General features: G+C 42.5%; 2 pseudogenes; both read right to left on the bottom strand.

The window, feature by feature from the left end:
- Nucleotides 1-5,356: 5,356 nt before the first annotated feature.
- LOC149281613 (proprotein convertase subtilisin/kexin type 4 pseudogene) lies at nucleotides 5,357-8,686 on the bottom strand (annotated as a pseudogene).
- Nucleotides 8,687-20,056: 11,370 nt separating this feature from the next.
- LOC149281612 (proprotein convertase subtilisin/kexin type 4 pseudogene) lies at nucleotides 20,057-23,436 on the bottom strand (annotated as a pseudogene).

Here is a 23,436-nt window from a genome sequence, read left to right as displayed (position 1 = left end):
CCTCTGCAGCACATTAATATCCTGCTCGCCCTGTATAACTTTACCTAGTTTTGTGTCATCTGCAAACACAGAAACATGACTTTCAATGCCTCCTGCCAGGTCATTTATAAATATGTTGAATAAAATTGGTCCCAGAACAGAACCCTGAGGGACACCACTTACCACTTTTGACCAGCTTGAAAATTTACCATTTATAACAACTCTCTGTTCTCTACCTCTAAGCCGATGTTCTACCCAAGAACAAGAATTTGCATCTAGGCCAATTTCCTTCAGTTTGAATACTAACCTATTGTGTGGAACCGAGTCAAACGCCTTGGCAAAAACCAAGTAGATTCCATCCACCGCGACCCCCTGATCCACACTTCTACTACCATCTACCATCTTAGCTTCTAGAACTTCCTTGTCATTGACATGACCACCATACTACCTCTCACCCCATCACTGATACCCCCACACCACCTCTCACCCTTCCTCTGTGCCTTATGTTTGTCACCCCATTCCCTCAAGATTGTAAGCTTGCAGGGTCCTCTCCACCAAATGTATCGGTTTGTCTCGTCAGACCCCTTGAATTTATGTATTGTATTAAGCGCTGCGTAAACTGTTGGCGCTATATAAATAAAAGATAATAATAATAATAATAAGATTATTAAGGCAGAGAACCAATTAACACTTTTCTGTTATAATATAGGGGGTTTTAATTTTTTATTTTATAATGAAATTAATAAAACACATAATATTCATAATTCTACCAAACTCAAACTATCTCTGCCAGCCTCATCCAAAAAAAGCATGCTGTATTTTTTATAATACAATACAAGGCAGTTAAAGGGGGCATATTAATCACTGAATGTTTAACTAGACTTGAGTACATGGACCAAAAATGATTTGGACACAATTTCAATTTTTCCTTTCCTGCACCTTTCGGTTTGGATGAGATTCAGGGTTTTTTTTTTGTTTTTGTTTTTATTATTATTATTATTATTATTATTAGTGCTCCATTCACTATCACACTCTCAATGTCCTCATACCTTTTTCGCCAGCCAGCATAGCCGAGCAGAAATCAGGAAGAAGATGACCAAGAAAGAAGATGGGGACACGGAAGAGATTAATGGGAAAATGTGTGCTGACGACCTATAGGATATGCCACAGCGTTTCGGCAGTGAAACAACTTATTTTCTCTTATTATACCCTATAGGGATTCATCTGTCATTCTCTAGCACACAGCTATATTTTCACTTAATCTGACTCTTAGAACCTGTGACTGTACTAAGTATGTGTGTACCAAAATCTACGTTTTATTCCTATGAACACTGACCCAGTGCTGTCATTCCGTAGGGGAAAAAAAAAAAAGATATAATTTCACTTAGTTTGACTCCAGAAAAAAACACAAAACATCTTATTACATTGGACATTTAACCATTTAACATTTAATCATTCATCTGTCACTCCCTAAAACACAGCAATTGTTTAAAATGCTATAAAGGGTGATAATGGCTCACATGCAGGGTTCTCAACTACTAATGTGTTAACTGCTCCAATTTAATTGTACAGCGCATCTTAATTTCTTTCTCTGAACAGATAAAGGGTAATAATAATTCCATCTAATCTAACTACCGCATTTGCTCGATTATAAGACGACCCTGATTATAAGACGACCCCCCAAATCTGAATATTAATTTAGGAAAAAAAGAAAAAGCCTGAATATAAGACGACCCTAAAGGAAAAAAGTTTTACCAGAAAATGTTAATTCATGTAAACTATTTTTTTTATAAAGCTATGATTGAGAAAAATATTTTTTTTGTTTTTATTTCCTTGTATTTTCCAACCTGTCCCCCAGTTACGCACATCTGCCCCCAGGCTTGCCACTCCAATATGGCACTGTGGCCCATGATATGCCTTTTAACCCTCTATATGCCACTGTGCCCCATGGTATGCCTTTTGACCCCCTATGTGCCACTCTGCCTCCAGAAATGCCTTATACCCCTAAATGCCACTCTGGCATTTAGGGGGTTAAAATGCATATTATGGGGCAGAGTGGCATATAGGGAGGTATAAGGCATTCCAGGAGGCAGAGTGGAATTAAGGGAGTTAAAAGGCATTGTATAGAGCACTCTGCCTCCAGAAATGCCTTATACCCCTATATGCCACTCTGGCATTTAGGGGGTTAAAAGGCATATTATGGGGCAGAGTGGCATATAGGGAGGTGAAATGCCTTATACCTCCCTATATGCCACTCTGCCCCATAATATGCTTTTTAACCCCCTAAGTGCCAGAGTGGCATATAGGGGTATAAGGCATTCCAGAAATGCCCTATGCCCCCATTTAACACACACACACACACACACACACACACACTTACTTACTTACCGGTGCTTCCAATTTCCTGCTGTTTTGCCGGGGCAGCGGGTTAACATCTCCTTCCGCTGCAGCGGGGTTTGTTGGCAGCGGGGTTTGTCTGCGTCCGTCTCATATAGCTTCCCTGGCTGTCAGAGATCAGAGTTCCCCGCACCTCCTTCCGGCTGCAGCGGACGTTGTGTACGCGGATCGCTGCCCCGGCAACACAGCAGGAAGCACCGGTAAGTGTGTGTATGGGGGGGGAGACAGGAGGATCCAGGTCCCCTGCAGCGGTGCGGGGGATCTGGATCTTAGTCTCATAATCAGACCTCTATTTGAGGTCTGATTAGAAGACGACCCCGATTAGAAGACCCAAAATGTGGGGTCACTTTCATGTATCAATTGCAAAAGGTTTTTTTAACGATTGATTAGCCTTTTAAACTTGGATTAGCAAACACAACGTGCCGTTGGAACGCAGGAAAGATGGGTGAGATAAAGAGCCTCAAGAGTTATTCCATTAAAAATCACCAAAAAAGAATACCAGCTCTTCATCTAAACCCAGAGAAAGATGGGAAAGGGCAGACCTCCTGGAAGTATAATCTGTCGGCACTAAAGAGATTACCTGCTAGCCATACTGACCACAGAACATAATAAAACAAAACAAAAGTACACTCAGCACTGGAGATACATAATAATGTCGATCCTTAAAAGAAGGAAAAAAAAACAAGCACTATAATAGAATATCTGGAACAGACACATCGCGGACCCCTTCTGGCACACTAACTGTGAATAACGGTCAGGGACCCAGAACCTCCTCTAATGATCACACAAACCGCTATCTCCAGCGGCGCACACAGGCGCGGACCCGCATACATCTCCACACGGCCGACATAACAGTAACAACACGGCAACACCGTAAACTACACGGGTGTAGACAACAATCTCCTGACCATACAAAGTGCTCGTGTTACTCCGGGACACAAGAATTATAGCAAAACATTCCTATTAGAAGGAGGACATCCTAAGAGGAATGTAATAGTCTTAAAACTTTAAGATGTAGGGTTTATAAAAATTCAAAAAAAAATCACTTTTTATGCCCCTTTTATTATAGTCTACGGCCTACGGCCTTCCTTTTTATCCTCCCTGTTAGCATGTACCATGTTTCAGTTCTCTTATGACATAAATGAGCTCTAATGACGCCATATAATTACTAATTCACGCAAACACGAACATTACAAATGAGTGTGAATGTGCAGGTGAAACCTGTGACAGCCGGTAGCGCGGATGCAGAATAAAGGTATTTGGCGGTACTACAGACTTCCAAGAGCCCCAACACCGGCCCATTTAAACATAAAGGCATGCGGTCACCTGCTCACTAAACCGGCTCTCCTTGGCATTCTGTACCGGCGGGGCGACCACGAACCCCAAACACACAGGGAGCAGGAGCGGGTTCATGTCCTGTCACTCGTACCGGAGTCCCTCACAGCATTCTGACACAACGTCGCTTCCTGCTTCCTGCTCAACTGGCGAGAAAAGAGCGCTGGGATTGGTCCACGCATTCTAGCGGCTGAATGCTCGCTCATTATTGGTCAGAACTGATGACACGTCCTCCCAATAGCAATGCGCACCCGCCATCTTTATTCCTGGCAGCGATTACGCTACTGTTCGTGATCTGTCGCTTTTTCATTTATCTGTTTTGTGTACGGAATTCGTGTGGATTCTCATAACACTGTCTATATGTTTATTATCTGAAGCAAAACGATTGTTGAATAAAATAAATATTGTTTCCAATATATAATACTTTATCAATGCTCACTCACCCTTACACATAGACATTCATGCTCAAAATATATTTTCTGTAAGATATAACAAAATATTTTTCTGTATGTGATGTAAGGATAAAAATAAAAATAGAGATGTTTGTTGCACTCACAAGTGTATTAGAAATAGAAAGCTCGTCAAAAATCCATACTTTCTTTCGTCTTAGGAGCTTCTGTGTAGAAGATAAGAAACGAAATAGTGCAATAAAAACGATATTGTTTAATGAATATAGATGTCCCAAGACACTGTATAAAATGTAATAAATTCTCGTTTTCCGATTTTAAAGTAATAGGGATAGATTTAGTATCCCCCCACTGGCGGGGAGGAGATGTAAAAGATATGCTATCAAGAAAAGAAACTGAATGGATATATAAATTTCAAACCTACAAGAAAGACGGATTGAATGTAGAATTCGATATATCCATTTTTTTGTGAATCCATTCATTTTTTGTGTATTAATTCCCTTTTCAAACAATCAAAATTTATTTTTTCTTTTTTAAATTATATTTATTTTATTAAGTTTTTATTTACAACATATTTTATCACACATACTAATTAAAATTGCATATAAGCGTTTTTATTCATATACTTTTTATATACACGATTTTATACACATGATTTTTAAACAATATTTTTACAAGATTTCTCTCTTTTAATAACATCATTTTTACACCATGTTTGTTCCATCTGAAGGTTAATTGTTCAACCACAGAACAGATGGATATCAGTAACATAATCGTGACAGCATTCAATTAATCAATTAGCGAGAGTACAATCAGAATACTTTCTTCTACATCTCTCTCTTATGTCTTCTTTCGTGTGGGAGTTCTGTCCAACAGGATAGATTCCTAAGAAAATAAAAATACATTCACTGAATACATTGGATCTTTAAATTGGTACCAATTAATATTGTTACTAAGTTGCTACATTGTTTCACTTGCCTATTGAGGTTTGGACGGATGCCAAACCACATACACAGATGTCTTCTATCTTGAATCAGCCTGTCTGTCTTTCCTTCTGTTGGTCCCTTGATGCTCTGCCGATATATCCCTGTAACTAGAAAAGATAGTTAAATGAAAAACATTCTATATGTCATGTTTTTAACTGTATAAATCTATTTTACACACTTACCGATTTACGAATACTGCCGACTACGAGTCCCGTTGACAGAATGAAACAGAGGGTTCCACAACATCTGCCGTTATTTCATCCTGAGGAATTAAAAAAGAAAAGAAAAAAGAAAAAAGACTAAACGTGATGACGTCGAAATGACGCAAATAGAACAAGACGGCGAGCCGGGACCTTTAAAAGAACCGCGAAAACACAGACAGGATACAGATTGATTTCTTAAATTTTCTCCTGAGGAAGCCAGAATTGGTGAAACGCGTTGAGATATTTTGGAAAACTTTACAACTATTGAAAACCTGGACTTTACATGGACTTGATGATCATCCACTTATCTTTATAAAGGACACTGCTCTTACGCATAACCCAGTTGTTATGCCTACTTGTTTGTAAGTTTTTAATCTATATTCATTAAACAATATCTTTTTTATTGCACTATTTCGTTTCTTATCTTCTACACAGAAGCTCCTAAGACGAAAGAAAGTATGGATTTTTGACGAGCTTTCTATTTCTAATACATTTGTGAGTGCAACAAACATCTCTATTTTTATTTTTTTCGTATTAACTTATTACACTATATTTGTTTTATTTTTTCCCACATATCTATGCGCCCCGACCTTTGCCTATACATCATTTGTTATAACACTTATGAGGAGTGTTGATCTGCGGGAGCAGCAAGATTTGTAGGGTACTGTAATTTATTTCATATTCATTTTTTAAGACCTACCCACTCGTGAAGGTGTTTCTTTTCCGTTCTATATTGTGATGTAAGGATCTGGGGTATTACATAACTTTTAAGTCACTTAAATGCAAAATAAAACCAAACATGTCAGTGGTGACATTAAGTCACATAAAAATGATGTATTTCCAATCTTTAATCAATGTGCATTGCTATAGAATGCTTGATTCTTGTTTTGGAATCCACACAAGATATGAAATCTGAGATCGGTCTAAGCTTTTCCTTCAAGCATGCGAGCACGGTTTAATTGTTTTATTATTCAACATAAAATTTCCAGGTACTTAAAATCTAAATTTGTAAAATATAGCAAGGAAAAGGTATTTTTGCCAAATAGTAAAAGGAATTTTATTGGTGTAACAGTGCTATCCGCGTCAGGTTGGGTCTCTACTCTCCCTTGTTGAATTTGTCCTCATCAGTGTTCAAAAGCAAAGGAAATCTCCTCCCTGCGCAGATTCCAGATCTGATTTAGAGCACGGTGGTTGCCCATCAGACGGGACTGGGGTCTACTCGTGATCTTTTTCGTAGATACCAGTGAATGAAAACCACCAGCGGTCCCATAACCATTACAATGGCCGCACTCATTATCACTGCCACTAATGTTGTTTGAGGGATCCGGATGAATGAGGCGTTCTGTAAGTCTACACTTGGGGAGTCAGATCTTACGCATGAGTTGTCTTTTCCATTATATTCGTATAAAGGGGAACAGGAAGTGCAATTATTGGCAGACGACCCTTTACACGTAAAGCAGGATGGGTGGCAAGCGGCACAAGAACGAACAAGGTGAAAGCTGCTGGGCTCTGACACCTCCGCTCTCTGCGTAGACTTAAAGTATTTGGCAGGGCAGTAAGATAGACAGAGCTTTCCAAAGGTATAATATGGTGCCAAACATTCTATGCACGACCCATTTCTATCCCGCCTCAGACACTTTCTCATGACAGACTTCTTGATTTTCCTGGACATCATGTGTTCATCTGTCCCGTACAAAATCAACGTGACGTGATGTAGAAATCCGTGGTTGGTGTAGCTTCCTCTGTTCCTAAATTCTAAGGTCCAAAGGCCCAATGGATTTTCATCCCAAGATTGTGTGGTCATGAAGGACCAATCTCTGTACCCATCAGTGCTGGTATCATGTGGTCTCTTGCCCATCAGCACAGAACGGGTGCCCATAGGACTGGTAAGATAGATTTCCAGGTCACCTCTGCGACTGTAGCTGAGGGTCATTTGGGCTTGGACATGCTCAAGGGATGTTATGTGATTGGGGGACCCAGAACAGGCAGTGACATTGTAAGTCAAAATCAGATCTGAATGCACTCTTTTAGGGGTGCTCACAATTGTTATGAGGCACTTTCTTTGAGGCTGCGTTGTCTCCCATGTTTCGGCCAGCTCCACTACTCGTCCAGCATGCAAGAGTCCGTAGCCGAAAAAGTGGCTCACTTTTCTTCCCACTCCATTTATGACCCAATCGTCAGCCATTAGGTGGGCAGGACTGGACGCTCTTACCACGATATGTTGTATATCCCTCCATGTAAGAGCTGGGTTTGCCTCCAATGCCAAAGCAAGGATCCCGGCAGCAAGTGGAGTGGCGGCTGAAGTCCCGGTGTGTTTATCTGTACACGTGTGGCGTATATCAGTGGTGATAAAAGTCTCTTCCTCACCACCACCGCTGCTGTAAGTGCTTGTAAGTTTGCATGCACACGCCTCACTGTAACAAGGGACTGTTCCATGATTTGTGACACCCCCAACAGCAACAGTGTAGATACTGTTGGAGTAGCCGTCACTGTTGCAGTTGTCATTCCTGCCACCGTTTCCAGATGCCCAAACAAAGATAGATCCAAGGCCACGGCGGCCATTTAGTATTCCTTGGTAAAAAGCCTCAGAAGACAACATTCCTGGTCCATCCAGTATCTTTCCATCATCAGTGGGACCCCAGCTGGCGCTATAAATGTCAATATGCTGTAGGTTCAAACTCAACGACTGAGCTTCAACAAAGTCTGTGACTATCCCATCCAGCATTCGCACACCTCCTATTCTAGCGTTGTATGCTACTCCAGCGCCGCAGATATCATTATTGGCAACCGCAGCCACCTCGCCTGCACAGCGGGTCCCGTGGTTGGTCTCATTAGATGAGTTATATCGGGGCTGAGGGTCAGGATCGTCGTCATTAAAATCATAACTCGCTTCCGGATCATAGTTTAATGCGAGATCGGGGTGGTCCTTTTCAAGCCCATCATCCAGAACGGTCACCACCACGCCTCGTCCGGTATATCCACGGTTCCAAGCAGTCTGGATGCCTAAGTCAAGATTTTTACCCAGGTACCACTGCAAGCTGAAGAGGGGGTCTGTGGGAACCATACTAGGCTGTCTTTTCTCCCTTCTCCTCAGCGTCTGCTGCTCAAACCAGCTAACCTTGGGTTCTTTTTTCAGTTGAATATTTCTACCCCAGTGAGGGCTGAAGGATTTCCTTTGAATGCCACGATGAGATAAATGGTAGAAATCACTGCCAAGCACCACCTGGCCAAGGTTGATGAAACCGAATTTCTGTGCAATACGTTCTGCCTCTACAGAGCCATCAGGTATGTGCACAGCCCAGCTATTTGTGTAAATCTCCAAAGTAAAGATCACATGGATCAGAACAGTAACAACGAAAACCAGAGCTATGCTCCTCATCTTGTACTGTCAGCTTACAAAAGCATCTGTTGGCCTAACGGCCAGTGCTTTTATAACCTACACTATGTCACAGTAGAAGGGCGTGGCACATCTGTTACATCACAATAGCAGGGCGGGGCTCGGAACTCTCAGCGACAAGCCGGCTAGACAACGCTTACAGTTATGATGTCAATATATAATTCTGAAACAGTAGTGTGTGATTATATATATATATATATATATATATATATATACACGGTATATACACACACACACATATATATATATCACACACAGACTACCATTCTAAAATGTGGGGTCACTTGGAAAATAAATGTCTAGCTGTAACAATTGCAAAAGGGGTTTTCTAATTATTGATTAGCCTTTTAAATTTAAACTTGGATTAAACACAACGTGCCGTTGGAACACAGCTACAATCATTCAGTCATTTATAACATTAATGATGCCTGTGCTGTATTTCTGATGCATTTCATGTCATTTTAATAGACAACATTCGTTTTCTTACAAAAAGAGAGACAGATCTATGTGACCTCGTACTTTTGAATGGTAGAGTATATATATATATAATTATAATTATATATATATATATATATATATATATATATATTGCCAAGAGAACGCCAAGTATAAACAAAACCCTTGGGGACTCTAATCAAGATAATCTAACAGAGTAATAAAGTGACATTTAAAGAAGCGACGTGATTAAGGGTTCAAAATGGTGTAAAAAAGGCACGAGAAGACAAGCAGTCGCAGGGTCGGCCCCTGTACTTACGCCACTGACCAAGATGGCTCCGGATATAAAAACATCAAATCCATGGCATGTAGCTGTATGTCCTGACTGAGTGGTGGCGGTTAACACAGTAAGGGAATATAGATATGAATGGGATCGGCATATTGTTATCCCGACTCCTGAGTGAAGATGCGAGTCTGCAGTCAAACTCTATTCCTATGTTTCTTTTTTTTTTTGATTCCCATTGCTATGTTTCATGTACAAAGTGAAATATGTTTTAATGATCCCTTTTTTTCCCAGTGTGATACCCACAGTGTTAGCAAATGCATACACACGTATATAACCCTGGGGGGACCTGTGGGATCAATAAGGATGTCCTCCATGATGAGAGAGGCACAACCAGGGTTCATGGAATTTTATTAAGGAGAAAAACTACACAAAATCCTGATCCGTTTCATACATTTATTATACATCTATGCACAGACATGTAGTACATACATATATTCCATTTAATCTGTAATAATTGAAAACTGTTCAGATCTTTAGTCATAATATAAACAAAAGCCACATAATAGCTTGATTTATACTTTCTATGCCGACTATCCGTTTTAATGGGTTAACTACTTCCATGTCTGCTTATGGTGAACATTTCGCCCTCACAAACACGGCAGCTCCTTGAGATGAGGTACAGATGGCAGACCGCGCGGAGGGCACTGGGTGTACAGAACGGCACTAGAAGCATGAAATAAATACGTTAAAAAAAAACCACTGTATTTGTTGTTCGGTTTTGTTTATAATCCAGTCCCTCGTTTGATTGCTGCTAAAACACCGACATGTTTAGTGCGGCTGGTAACAGGCGGTGACCCGCCAACACGTCCTCTTCATGCGGAAGCTTTATATATATACGAGACCAGAGTTCTCCTCATTCCACGGTAAGCTGGACACTGTCACTTTGACCGTGCTGATCGTGTTTCCGTGCTGAAAAACATCAAGAATATTATCTTTTATTTATAATATAATATATATTTAGAATATATTCCTATAGTCCATACATTCAGAGTCTGACAAAACTAGAACTGACAGATTAAAAACGATCATTTACGTTAAGTAAATAGAGACCGGTCCGTAAACTTACAGTCTAGAGGATATTTCGATTCAATGGCCACCATCCTAGATTAAAACGCAAAAATTAACACATCTACCACTTTTGCTCCGGTTACATAGTTACATAGTTACATAGGCTGAAAAAAGACATGCGTCCATCAAGTTCAGCCTTTCCTATATCTGTTAATTTGTTGCTGTTTGATCCAAAAGAAGGCAAAAAACCCTGGCTTCGCTCTTTCCAATTTTGCACTAACCAGGGAAAAAAATTCCTTCTTGACCCCAAAATGGCAGTCAGATTTCTCCTTGGATCAATAAGCTGTTTCCCCATAATTAAAGATTATATCCCTGAATATTATGTTTTTCCAGGTATCCATCCAGTTGCAGTTTAAACGTCTGTACAGACTCTGATAAAACTACCTCTGCAGGCAGAGAATTCCACATCCTTACTGCCCTTACTGTAAAAAACCCTTTCCTCTGCTTTAGTCTAAATCTCCTTTCTTCCAGTCTAAATGCATGACCACGTGTCCTATGCATAGTCCTGTTTATGAACAGATTTCCACACAATGGTTTGTATTGGCCCCGAATATATTTATATAATGCTATCATATCCCCTCTGAGGCGACGTTTTTCTAAACTAAACAGATTTAAATTAGTTAACCTTTCTTCATAACTATATTGCTCCATTCCTTTTATTAATTTTGTAGCCCGCCTCTGCACCCTTTCTAGTGCTATGATATCCTTCTTCAGAAAAGGCGCCCAAAATTGCACAGCATATTCAAGGTGCGGCCTTACCATTGATTTATACAGAGGCAAAATTATATCTTTATTCCGCGACTTGATGCCCCTTTTTATACACGACAATACCTTACTGGCCTTAGCAACCGCAGACTGACACTGCACATTGTTGCCTAGTTTGTTGTCTATAACAATTCCCAAATCCTTCTCATTTGTCATTACCCCTAATTCACTACCGTTTAGGGTGTAGGTTGCTTGTGCATTCGCTACCCCGAAGTGCATAACTTTACATTTATCTACATTGAATTTCATCTGCCATTTGAGTGCCCAGTCCCCCAGTCTATCTAGATCCCTCTGCAGCACATTAATATCCTGCTCGCCCTGTATAACTTTACCTAGTTTTGTGTCATCTGCAAACACAGAAACATGACTTTCAATGCCTCCTGCCAGGTCATTTATAAATATGTTGAATAAAATTGGTCCCAGAACAGAACCCTGAGGGACACCACTTACCACTTTTGACCAGCTTGAAAATTTACCATTTATAACAACTCTCTGTTCTCTACCTCTAAGCCGATGTTCTACCCAAGAACAAGAATTTGCATCTAGGCCAATTTCCTTCAGTTTGAATACTAACCTATTGTGTGGAACCGAGTCAAACGCCTTGGCAAAAACCAAGTAGATTCCATCCACCGCGACCCCCTGATCCACACTTCTACTACCATCTACCATCTTAGCTTCTAGAACTTCCTTGTCATTGACATGACCACCATACTACCTCTCACCCCATCACTGATACCCCCACACCACCTCTCACCCTTCCTCTGTGCCTTATGTTTGTCACCCCATTCCCTCAAGATTGTAAGCTTGCAGGGTCCTCTCCACCAAATGTATCGGTTTGTCTCGTCAGACCCCTTGAATTTATGTATTGTATTAAGCGCTGCGTAAACTGTTGGCGCTATATAAATAAAAGATAATAATAATAATAATAAGATTATTAAGGCAGAGAACCAATTAACACTTTTCTGTTATAATATAGGGGGTTTTAATTTTTTATTTTATAATGAAATTAATAAAACACATAATATTCATAATTCTACCAAACTCAAACTATCTCTGCCAGCCTCATCCAAAAAAAGCATGCTGTATTTTTTATAATACAATACAAGGCAGTTAAAGGGGGCATATTAATCACTGAATGTTTAACTAGACTTGAGTACATGGACCAAAAATGATTTGGACACAATTTCAATTTTTCCTTTCCTGCACCTTTCGGTTTGGATGAGATTCAGGGTTTTTTTTTTGTTTTTGTTTTTATTATTATTATTATTATTATTATTATTAGTGCTCCATTCACTATCACACTCTCAATGTCCTCATACCTTTTTCGCCAGCCAGCATAGCCGAGCAGAAATCAGGAAGAAGATGACCAAGAAAGAAGATGGGGACACGGAAGAGATTAATGGGAAAATGTGTGCTGACGACCTATAGGATATGCCACAGCGTTTCGGCAGTGAAACAACTTATTTTCTCTTATTATACCCTATAGGGATTCATCTGTCATTCTCTAGCACACAGCTATATTTTCACTTAATCTGACTCTTAGAACCTGTGACTGTACTAAGTATGTGTGTACCAAAATCTACGTTTTATTCCTATGAACACTGACCCAGTGCTGTCATTCCGTAGGGGAAAAAAAAAAAAGATATAATTTCACTTAGTTTGACTCCAGAAAAAAACACAAAACATCTTATTACATTGGACATTTAACCATTTAACATTTAATCATTCATCTGTCACTCCCTAAAACACAGCAATTGTTTAAAATGCTATAAAGGGTGATAATGGCTCACATGCAGGGTTCTCAACTACTAATGTGTTAACTGCTCCAATTTAATTGTACAGCGCATCTTAATTTCTTTCTCTGAACAGATAAAGGGTAATAATAATTCCATCTAATCTAACTACCGCATTTGCTCGATTATAAGACGACCCTGATTATAAGACGACCCCCCAAATCTGAATATTAATTTAGGAAAAAAAGAAAAAGCCTGAATATAAGACGACCCTAAAGGAAAAAAGTTTTACCAGAAAATGTTAATTCATGTAAACTATTTTTTTTATAAAGCTATGATTGAGAAAAATATTTTTTTTGTTTTTATTTCCTTGTATTTTCCAACCTGTCCCCCAGTTACGCACATCTGCCCCCAGGCTTGCCACTCCAATATGGCACTGTGGCCCATGATATGCCTTTTAACCCTCTATATGCCACTGTGCCCCATGGTATGCCTTTTGACCCCCTATGTGCCACTCTGCCTCCAGAAATGCCTTATACCCCTAAATGCCACTCTGGCATTTAGGGGGTTAAAATGCATATTATGGGGCAGAGTGGCATATAGGGAGGTATAAGGCATTCCAGGAGGCAGAGTGGAATTAAGGGAGTTAAAAGGCATTGTATAGAGCACTCTGCCTCCAGAAATGCCTTATACCCCTATATGCCACTCTGGCATTTAGGGGGTTAAAAGGCATATTATGGGGCAGAGTGGCATATAGGGAGGTGAAATGCCTTATACCTCCCTATATGCCACTCTGCCCCATAATATGCTTTTTAACCCCCTGTTACAGGGTCACCGTACCCAAGGCTGGGTACCCCTGTTTGAGGGCTGAGGAATCACCAGTCAGTCCCTCATACGGATCACACTCAGCTATCCACGGATCATCCAGACCACCATTCGTAGTAAACCAAGAAGAAGAACTCTTTATTGCACAACAAACCAAATTTATATAGATCCTTAATTCAATGAACACAAAACCCAGCCCCCAATCCCATCAGCCACATCCCATCACAAATCCCATCCATATACAGGGGATGTATCAGGTGAGGGGATTACAGAATACAATGGGTTCCCCCACCTGTGTTATCCCCCCTGTAGTGCGGGTGCCGTCTGGGCAGTCAGGGCTGTGCTGGCTGATTAAGAGCCCCAGCCAGATTATAGGATCGTCTCTTTGAAGGCTGGGGCTGAATCCACATCAGTCTCTGGGCCGGTTACACACTAAACACAATATAATATATTACCGGGTCACGGTATACAGAACCGGACACAAAAGTGCTCCGTGACCCGGCTAAACTTCATATGACACATGAGCCAGCTAGCCTGGCCCTGTCACAGATCTCCCCCTTGACCAACGGTCCGGCAGACCAGGCAGATCCACACGGGTCTGCTGCAGGCTGTCCGAGTGGACAAAGTTCAAAGGTGCAGGCCTTAGTTCATGGCCCCCTTTGTCAGAAGCATCCATTGAAGGTGGGCCAGGGCCCCGGTTGCCCAAAAAGATAGTCAGTAGTCCTCTGTGAATTGGAGGACGGTCCCAGCTCAGCCGGGGGCACATGGCTATCCCCCTCACCAGGGTAACAGGGGCACCTGGAGACTCTTGCTCCCTAGTCTTGGGAACTGAGTCTGGGGCAGCTGCCAAGCCAGGGCGGTTGCATGGAAGGAAAACCCTGCTGATCGGGCCGGGGGCACTCGGGGAACCAGGGAAACACGTAGAGGTAGTAAGCGAGGCCTCTACCGGGACACTGGAGTGACCTAGGGGACACTCTGGGACAGGAACAGGTGCCCTTACAGGGTTATTGGGCGAGCTAAGCAGCTCTGCGGGGTACTCAGGGGACCCAGGGGAATACTCCGGGGCAGGGACAGGTGCCAATACTGGACCACCGGGAGGGTTAAGCAGACCCTCGATCTTCCTCTCTGGGACAGGTGCCTCTGCCTGGGCACGGAGAGAGTCAGAGGAACACTCTGGGACAGTGACCTGGGCTCCTACCAGGACACTTGGGGAATCAGGGATCACTTCGGAAAACACAGGGATAGGAACCAGGGCCTGCGCCAGGCTACTGAGAGGACCCAGGGAACTCGGCAGCCCCTCTGGTGCCCTCGCTAGGTCGGGGAATGGTGCCTCTACCGGGTCACCGGGGACTTCATAGGGAACCTCTGGGGCAGTGACCCGGGCTTCTTCCAGGACACTCGGGAAATCAGGGGGACAATCTGGGGCCCTGGCTTCTACGGGCATAGATAAGGGTTTGGTGAGGACTTGGGTCGGAGCTTTTGGCTTCCTCCTCCGCTTCTTTTTGCTGGCGAGGACCTCGGTTCTTCTCGCCAGGGCAGGGGCCGAGGAGTAGGTGAAGAGGACCTCGGTCCCACTCCCGCAAGTTGTAGTATCATGCTCCCAGTCTCCTTGTAACTCCTGGAGCTCCACTCTCCGCAGCAATTCTTTATAGTCCCTCTCGAGCTGCCATTCCTCTTGGACCAGGCAATCCATAACAGCCTCCAGATCGGGGGGAATAGTATAAACCAGGACTTCTGCACGGTTGTCCCAGATTGTATCCCTGCGATACTGGCAGGGGCTTCCGAAGGACGAGTCAAATTGGAAGGCATCATATATCAGTCCTGGGTCGACGGGGCTATACAGCATCAGAGGGTCGCTGTGGTCTTCACCTGCTAAGTGCTGGGAGAATCCCTGGTAGCGGCTCTGGAGGTCGAGCTCTGCATATATGAGACCTCTCAATTCTTCTTCCCACTCCGGCAACGGGTTCTCCCCCAGGAGTGGAACTCGTATATCCCACATTGTCCAGTATTGTGCCCAGTAAGTTTCAAAGTGGGGATGGGAGAAATCATCCCTCCAGTCTGCAGGCGCAGACTCTAACTGCCATTGCTGGTGTTCCAGCTCACACACCTCGGCTGTAACCCGGTCTGTCTCATCCTCTGGGTCTCGGAAGGGTTGCATATCCTGGTATGATATTTTGGCGGTCTGTTCCCCTAGTCTGGGAGATACAGACCCACTCTGGCTTAGTTCCTGGTGACACATTTTAATCACCGCCGTCACTTGATCCGATGTAGCCCCTCCTGGGTACGGGGATAAGTGCCAAAGAATGTTCTTTTGTAGAGCACTCAGTCCGAGGCTCTCCTCTGGGGCATCCTGGTGCCGGTCCATCTCTCTCCAGTCCGCAATCAGAGTAGCCTTTCCTTTGCTACAAACCTCCAGGAGCTCTCTCGGTGTCTCTCGTCTGCAATCCCAGTTGGTGGTTTGGATTTCACCCAAGTCGTGGGATTCTTCCCACCGCTGCCAACCAATGTTACAGGGTCACCGTACCCAAGGCTGGGTACCCCTGTTTGAGGGCTGAGGAATCACCAGTCAGTCCCTCATACGGATCGCACTCAGCTATCCACGGATCATCCAGACCACCATTCGTAGTAAACCAAGAAGAAGAACTCTTTATTGCACAACAAACCAAATTTATATAGATCCTTAATTCAATGAACACAAAACCCAGCCCCCAATCCCATCAGCCACATCCCATCACAAATCCCATCAGTATACAGGGGATGTATCAGGTGAGGGGATTACAGAATACAATGGGTTCCCCCACCTGTGTTATCCCCCCTGTAGTGCGGGTGCCGTCTGGGCAGTCAGGGCTGTGCTGGCTGATTAAGAGCCCCAGCCAGATTATAGGATCGTCTCTTTGAAGGCTGGGGCTGAATCCACATCAGTCTCTGGGCCGGTTACACACTAAACACAATATAATATATTACCGGGTCACGGTATACAGAACCGGACACAAAAGTGCTCCGTGACCCGGCTAAACTTCATATGACACATGAGCCAGCTAGCCTGGCCCTGTCACACCCCCTAAGTGCCAGAGTGGCATATAGGGGTATAAGGCATTCCAGAAATGCCCTATGCCCCCATTTAACACACACACACACACACACACACACTTACTTACTTACCGGTGCTTCCAATTTCCTGCTGTTTTGCCGGGGCAGCGGGTTAACATCTCCTTCCGCTGCAGCGGGGTTTGTTGGCAGCGGGGTTTGTCTGCGTCCGTCTCATATAGCTTCCCTGGCTGTCAGAGATCAGAGTTCCCCGCACCGGTGCGAGGAACTCTGATCTCTGACAGCCGGGGAAGGTATACGCGACGGACGCAGACAACCCCCGCTGCTAGCCACACCTCCTTCCGGCTGCAGCGGACGTTGTGTACGCGGATCGCTGCCCCGGCAACACAGCAGGAAGCACCGGTAAGTGTGTGTATGGGGGGGGAGACAGGAGGATCCAGGTCCCCTGCAGCGGTGCGGGGGATCTGGATCTTAGTCTCATAATCAGACCTCTATTTGAGGTCTGATTAGAAGACGACCCCGATTAGAAGACCCAAAATGTGGGGTCACTTTCATGTATCAATTGCAAAAGGTTTTTTTAACGATTGATTAGCCTTTTAAACTTGGATTAGCAAACACAACGTGCCGTTGGAACGCAGGAAAGATGGGTGAGATAAAGAGCCTCAAGAGTTATTCCATTAAAAATCACCAAAAAAGAATACCAGCTCTTCATCTAAACCCAGAGAAAGATGGGAAAGGGCAGACCTCCTGGAAGTATAATCTGTCGGCACTAAAGAGATTACCTGCTAGCCATACTGACCACAGAACATAGTAAAACAAAACAAAAGTAAACTCAGCACTGGAGATACATAATAATGTCGATCCTTAAAAGAAGGAAAAAAAAACAAGCACTATAATAGAATATCTGGAACAGACACATCGCGGACCCCTTCTGGCACACTAACTGTGAATAACGGTCAGGGACCCAGAACCTCCTCTAATGATCACACAAACCGCTATCTCCAGCGGCGCACACAGGCGCGGACCCGCATACATCTCCACACGGCCGACATAACAGTAACAACACGGCAACACCGTAAACTACACGGGTGTACACAACAATCTCCTGACCATACAAAGTGCTCGTGTTACTCCGGGACACAAGAATTATAGCAAAACATTCCTATTAGAAGGAGGACATCCTAAGAGGAATGTAATAGTCTTAAAACTTTAAGATGTAGGGTTTATAAAAATTCAAAAAAAAATCACTTTTTATGCCCCTTTTATTATAGTCTACGGCCTACGGCCTTCCTTTTTATCCTCCCTGTTAGCATGTACCATGTTTCAGTTCTCTTATGACATAAATGAGCTCTAATGACGCCATATAATTACTAATTCACGCAAACACGAACATTACAAATGAGTGTGAATGTGCAGGTGAAACCTGTGACAGCCGGTAGCGCGGATGCAGAATAAAGGTATTTGGCGGTACTACAGACTTCCAAGAGCCCCAACACCGGCCCATTTAAACATAAAGGCATGCGGTCACCTGCTCACTAAACCGGCTCTCCTTGGCATTCTGTACCGGCGGGGCGACCACGAACCCCAAACACACAGGGAGCAGGAGCGGGTTCATGTCCTGTCACTCGTACCGGAGTCCCTCACAGCATTCTGACACAACGTCGCTTCCGGCTTCCTGCTCAACTGGCGAGAAAAGAGCGCTGGGATTGGTCCACGCATTCTAGCGGCTGAATGCTCGCTCATTATTGGTCAGAACTGATGACACGTCCTCCCAATAGCAATGCGCACCCGCCATCTTTATTCCTGGCAGCGATTACGCTACTGTTCGTGATCTGTCGCTTTTTCATTTATCTGTTTTGTGTACGGAATTCGTGTGGATTCTCATAACACTGTCTATATGTTTATTATCTGAAGCAAAACGATTGTTGAATAAAATAAATATTGTTTCCAATATATAATACTTTATCAATGCTCACTCACCCTTACACATAGACATTCATGCTCAAAATATATTTTCTGTAAGATATAACAAAATATTTTTCTGTATGTGATGTAAGGATAAAAATAAAAATAGAGATGTTTGTTGCACTCACAAGTGTATTAGAAATAGAAAGCTCGTCAAAAATCCATACTTTCTTTCGTCTTAGGAGCTTCTGTGTAGAAGATAAGAAACGAAATAGTGCAATAAAAACGATATTGTTTAATGAATATAGATGTCCCAAGACACTGTATAAAATGTAATAAATTCTCGTTTTCCGATTTTAAAGTAATAGGGATAGATTTAGTATCCCCCCACTGGCGGGGAGGAGATGTAAAAGATATGCTATACAGAAAAGAAACAGAATGGATATATAAATTTCAAACCTACAAGAAAGACGGATTGAATGTAGAATTCGATATATCCATTTTTTTGTGAATCCATTCATTTTTTGTGTATTAATTCCCTTTTCAAACAATCAAAATTTATTTTTTCTTTTTTAAATTATATTTATTTTATTAAGTTTTTATTTACAACATATTTTATCACACATACTAATTAAAATTGCATATAAGCGTTTTTATTCATATACTTTTTATATACACGATTTTATACACATGATTTTTAAACAATATTTTTACAAGATTTCTCTCTTTTAATAACATCATTTTTACACCATGTTTGTTCCATCTGAAGGTTAATTGTTCAACCACAGAACAGATGGATATCAGTAACATAATCGTGACAGCATTCAATTAATCAATTAGCGAGAGTACAATCAGAATACTTTCTTCTACATCTCTCTCTTATGTCTTCTTTCGTGTGGGAGTTCTGTCCAACAGGATAGATTCCTAAGAAAATAAAAATACATTCACTGAATACATTGGATCTTTAAATTGGTACCAATTAATATTGTTACTAAGTTGCTACATTGTTTCACTTGCCTATTGAGGTTTGGACGGATGCCAAACCACATACACAGATGTCTTCTATCTTGAATCAGCCTGTCTGTCTTTCCTTCTGTTGGTCCCTTGATGCTCTGCCGATATATCCCTGTAACTAGAAAAGATAGTTAAATGAAAAACATTCTATATGTCATGTTTTTAACTGTATAAATCTATTTTACACACTTACCGATTTACGAATACTGCCGACTACGAGTCCCGTTGACAGAATGAAACAGAGGGTTCCACAACATCTGCCGTTATTTCATCCTGAGGAATTAAAAAAGAAAAGAAAAAAGAAAAAAGACTAAACGTGATGACGTCGAAATGACGCAAATAGAACAAGACGGCGAGCCGGGACCTTTAAAAGAACCGCGAAAACACAGACAGGATACAGATTGATTTCTTAAATTTTCTCCTGAGGAAGCCAGAATTGGTGAAACGCGTTGAGATATTTTGGAAAACTTTACAACTATTGAAAACCTGGACTTTACATGGACTTGATGATCATCCACTTATCTTTATAAAGGACACTGCTCTTACGCATAACCCAGTTGTTATGCCTACTTGTTTGTAAGTTTTTAATCTATATTCATTAAACAATATCTTTTTTATTGCACTATTTCGTTTCTTATCTTCTACACAGAAGCTCCTAAGACGAAAGAAAGTATGGATTTTTGACGAGCTTTCTATTTCTAATACATTTGTGAGTGCAACAAACATCTCTATTTTTATTTTTTTCGTATTAACTTATTACACTATATTTGTTTTATTTTTTCCCACATATCTATGCGCCCCGACCTTTGCCTATACATCATTTGTTATAACACTTATGAGGAGTGTTGATCTGCGGGAGCAGCAAGATTTGTAGGGTACTGTAATTTATTTCATATTCATTTTTTAAGACCTACCCACTCGTGAAGGTGTTTCTTTTCCGTTCTATATTGTGATGTAAGGATCTGGGGTATTACATAACTTTTAAGTCACTTAAATGCAAAATAAAACCAAACATGTCAGTGGTGACATTAAGTCACATAAAAATGATGTATTTCCAATCTTTAATCAATGTGCATTGCTATAGAATGCTTGATTCTTGTTTTGGAATCCACACAAGATATGAAATCTGAGATCGGTCTAAGCTTTTCCTTCAAGCATGCGAGCACGGTTTAATTGTTTTATTATTCAACATAAAATTTCCAGGTACTTAAAATCTAAATTTGTAAAATATAGCAAGGAAAAGGTATTTTTGCCAAATAGTAAAAGGAATTTTATTGGTGTAACAGTGCTATCCGCGTCAGGTTGGGTCTCTACTCTCCCTTGTTGAATTTGTCCTCATCAGTGTTCAAAAGCAAAGGAAATCTCCTCCCTGCGCAGATTCCAGATCTGATTTAGAGCACGGTGGTTGCCCATCAGACGGGACTGGGGTCTACTCGTGATCTTTTTCGTAGATACCAGTGAATGAAAACCACCAGCGGTCCCATAACCATTACAATGGCCGCACTCATTATCACTGCCACTAATGTTGTTTGAGGGATCCGGATGAATGAGGCGTTCTGTAAGTCTACACTTGGGGAGTCAGATCTTACGCATGAGTTGTCTTTTCCATTATATTCGTATAAAGGGGAACAGGAAGTGCAATTATTGGCAGACGACCCTTTACACGTAAAGCAGGATGGGTGGCAAGCGGCACAAGAACGAACAAGGTGAAAGCTGCTGGGCTCTGACACCTCCGCTCTCTGCGTAGACTTAAAGTATTTGGCAGGGCAGTAAGATAGACAGAGCTTTCCAAAGGTATAATATGGTGCCAAACATTCTATGCACGACCCATTTCTATCCCGCCTCAGACACTTTCTCATGACAGACTTCTTGATTTTCCTGGACATCATGTGTTCATCTGTCCCGTACAAAATCAACGTGACGTGATGTAGAAATCCGTGGTTGGTGTAGCTTCCTCTGTTCCTAAATTCTAAGGTCCAAAGGCCCAATGGATTTTCATCCCAAGATTGTGTGGTCATGAAGGACCAATCTCTGTACCCATCAGTGCTGGTATCATGTGGTCTCTTGCCCATCAGCACAGAACGGGTGCCCATAGGACTGGTAAGATAGATTTCCAGGTCACCTCTGCGACTGTAGCTGAGGGTCATTTGGGCTTGGACATGCTCAAGGGATGTTATGTGATTGGGGGACCCAGAACAGGCAGTGACATTGTAAGTCAAAATCAGATCTGAATGCACTCTTTTAGGGGTGCTCACAATTGTTATGAGGCACTTTCTTTGAGGCTGCGTTGTCTCCCATGTTTCGGCCAGCTCCACTACTCGTCCAGCATGCAAGAGTCCGTAGCCGAAAAAGTGGCTCACTTTTCTTCCCACTCCATTTATGACCCAATCGTCAGCCATTAGGTGGGCAGGACTGGACGCTCTTACCACGATATGTTGTATATCCCTCCATGTAAGAGCTGGGTTTGCCTCCAATGCCAAAGCAAGGATCCCGGCAGCAAGTGGAGTGGCGGCTGAAGTCCCGGTGTGTTTATCTGTACACGTGTGGCGTATATCAGTGGTGATAAAAGTCTCTTCCTCACCACCACCGCTGCTGTAAGTGCTTGTAAGTTTGCATGCACACGCCTCACTGTACCAAGGGACTGTTCCATGATTTGTGACACTCCCAACAGCAACAGTGTAGATACTGTTGGAGTAGCCGTCACTGTTGCAGTTGTCATTCCTGCCACCGTTTCCAGATGCCCAAACAAAGATAGATCCAAGGCCACGGCGGCCATTTAGTATTCCTTTGTAAAAAGCCTCAGAAGACAACACTCCTGGTCCATCCAGTATCTTTCCATCATCAGTGGGACCCCAGCTGGCGCTATAAATGTCAATATGCTGTGGGTTCAAACTCAACGACTGAGCTTCAACAAAGTCTGTGACTATCCCATCCAGCATTCGCACACCTCCTATTCTAGCGTTGTATGCTACTCCAGCGCCGCAGATATCATTATTGGCAACCGCAGCCACCTCGCCTGCACAGCGGGTCCCGTGGTTGGTCTCATTAGATGAGTTATATCGGGGCTGAGGGTCAGGATCGTCGTCATTAAAATCATAACTCGCTTCCGGATCATAGTTTAATGCGAGATCGGGGTGGTCCTTTTCAAGCCCATCATCCAGAACGGTCACCACCACGCCTCGTCCGGTATATCCACGGTTCCAAGCAGTCTGGATGCCTAAGTCAAGATTTTTACCCAGGTACCACTGCAAGCTGAAGAGGGGGTCTGTGGGAACCATACTAGGCTGTCTTTTCTCCCTTCTCCTCAGCGTCTGCTGCTCAAACCAGCTAACCTTGGGTTCTTTTTTCAGTTGAATATTTCTACCCCAGTGAGGGCTGAAGGATTTCCTTTGAATGCCACGATGAGATAAATGGTAGAAATCACTGCCAAGCACCACCTGGCCAAGGTTGATGAAACCGAATTTCTGTGCAATACGTTCTGCCTCTACAGAGCCATCAGGTATGTGCACAGCCCAGCTATTTGTGTAAATCTCCAAAGTAAAGATCACATGGATCAGAACAGTAACAACGAAAACCAGAGCTATGCTCCTCAT

The sequence above is a fragment of the Sceloporus occidentalis genome, unplaced genomic scaffold (genome assembly GCF_023333645.1).
Source record: "Sceloporus occidentalis isolate IW3139 unplaced genomic scaffold, rSceOcc1.0.p SCAF_130, whole genome shotgun sequence".
Classification (NCBI taxonomy): Eukaryota; Metazoa; Chordata; class Lepidosauria; order Squamata; family Phrynosomatidae; genus Sceloporus; species Sceloporus occidentalis.
Note: the sequence above shows the minus strand (reverse complement) of the source record. Positions and strands in the feature narration are given on the sequence as shown.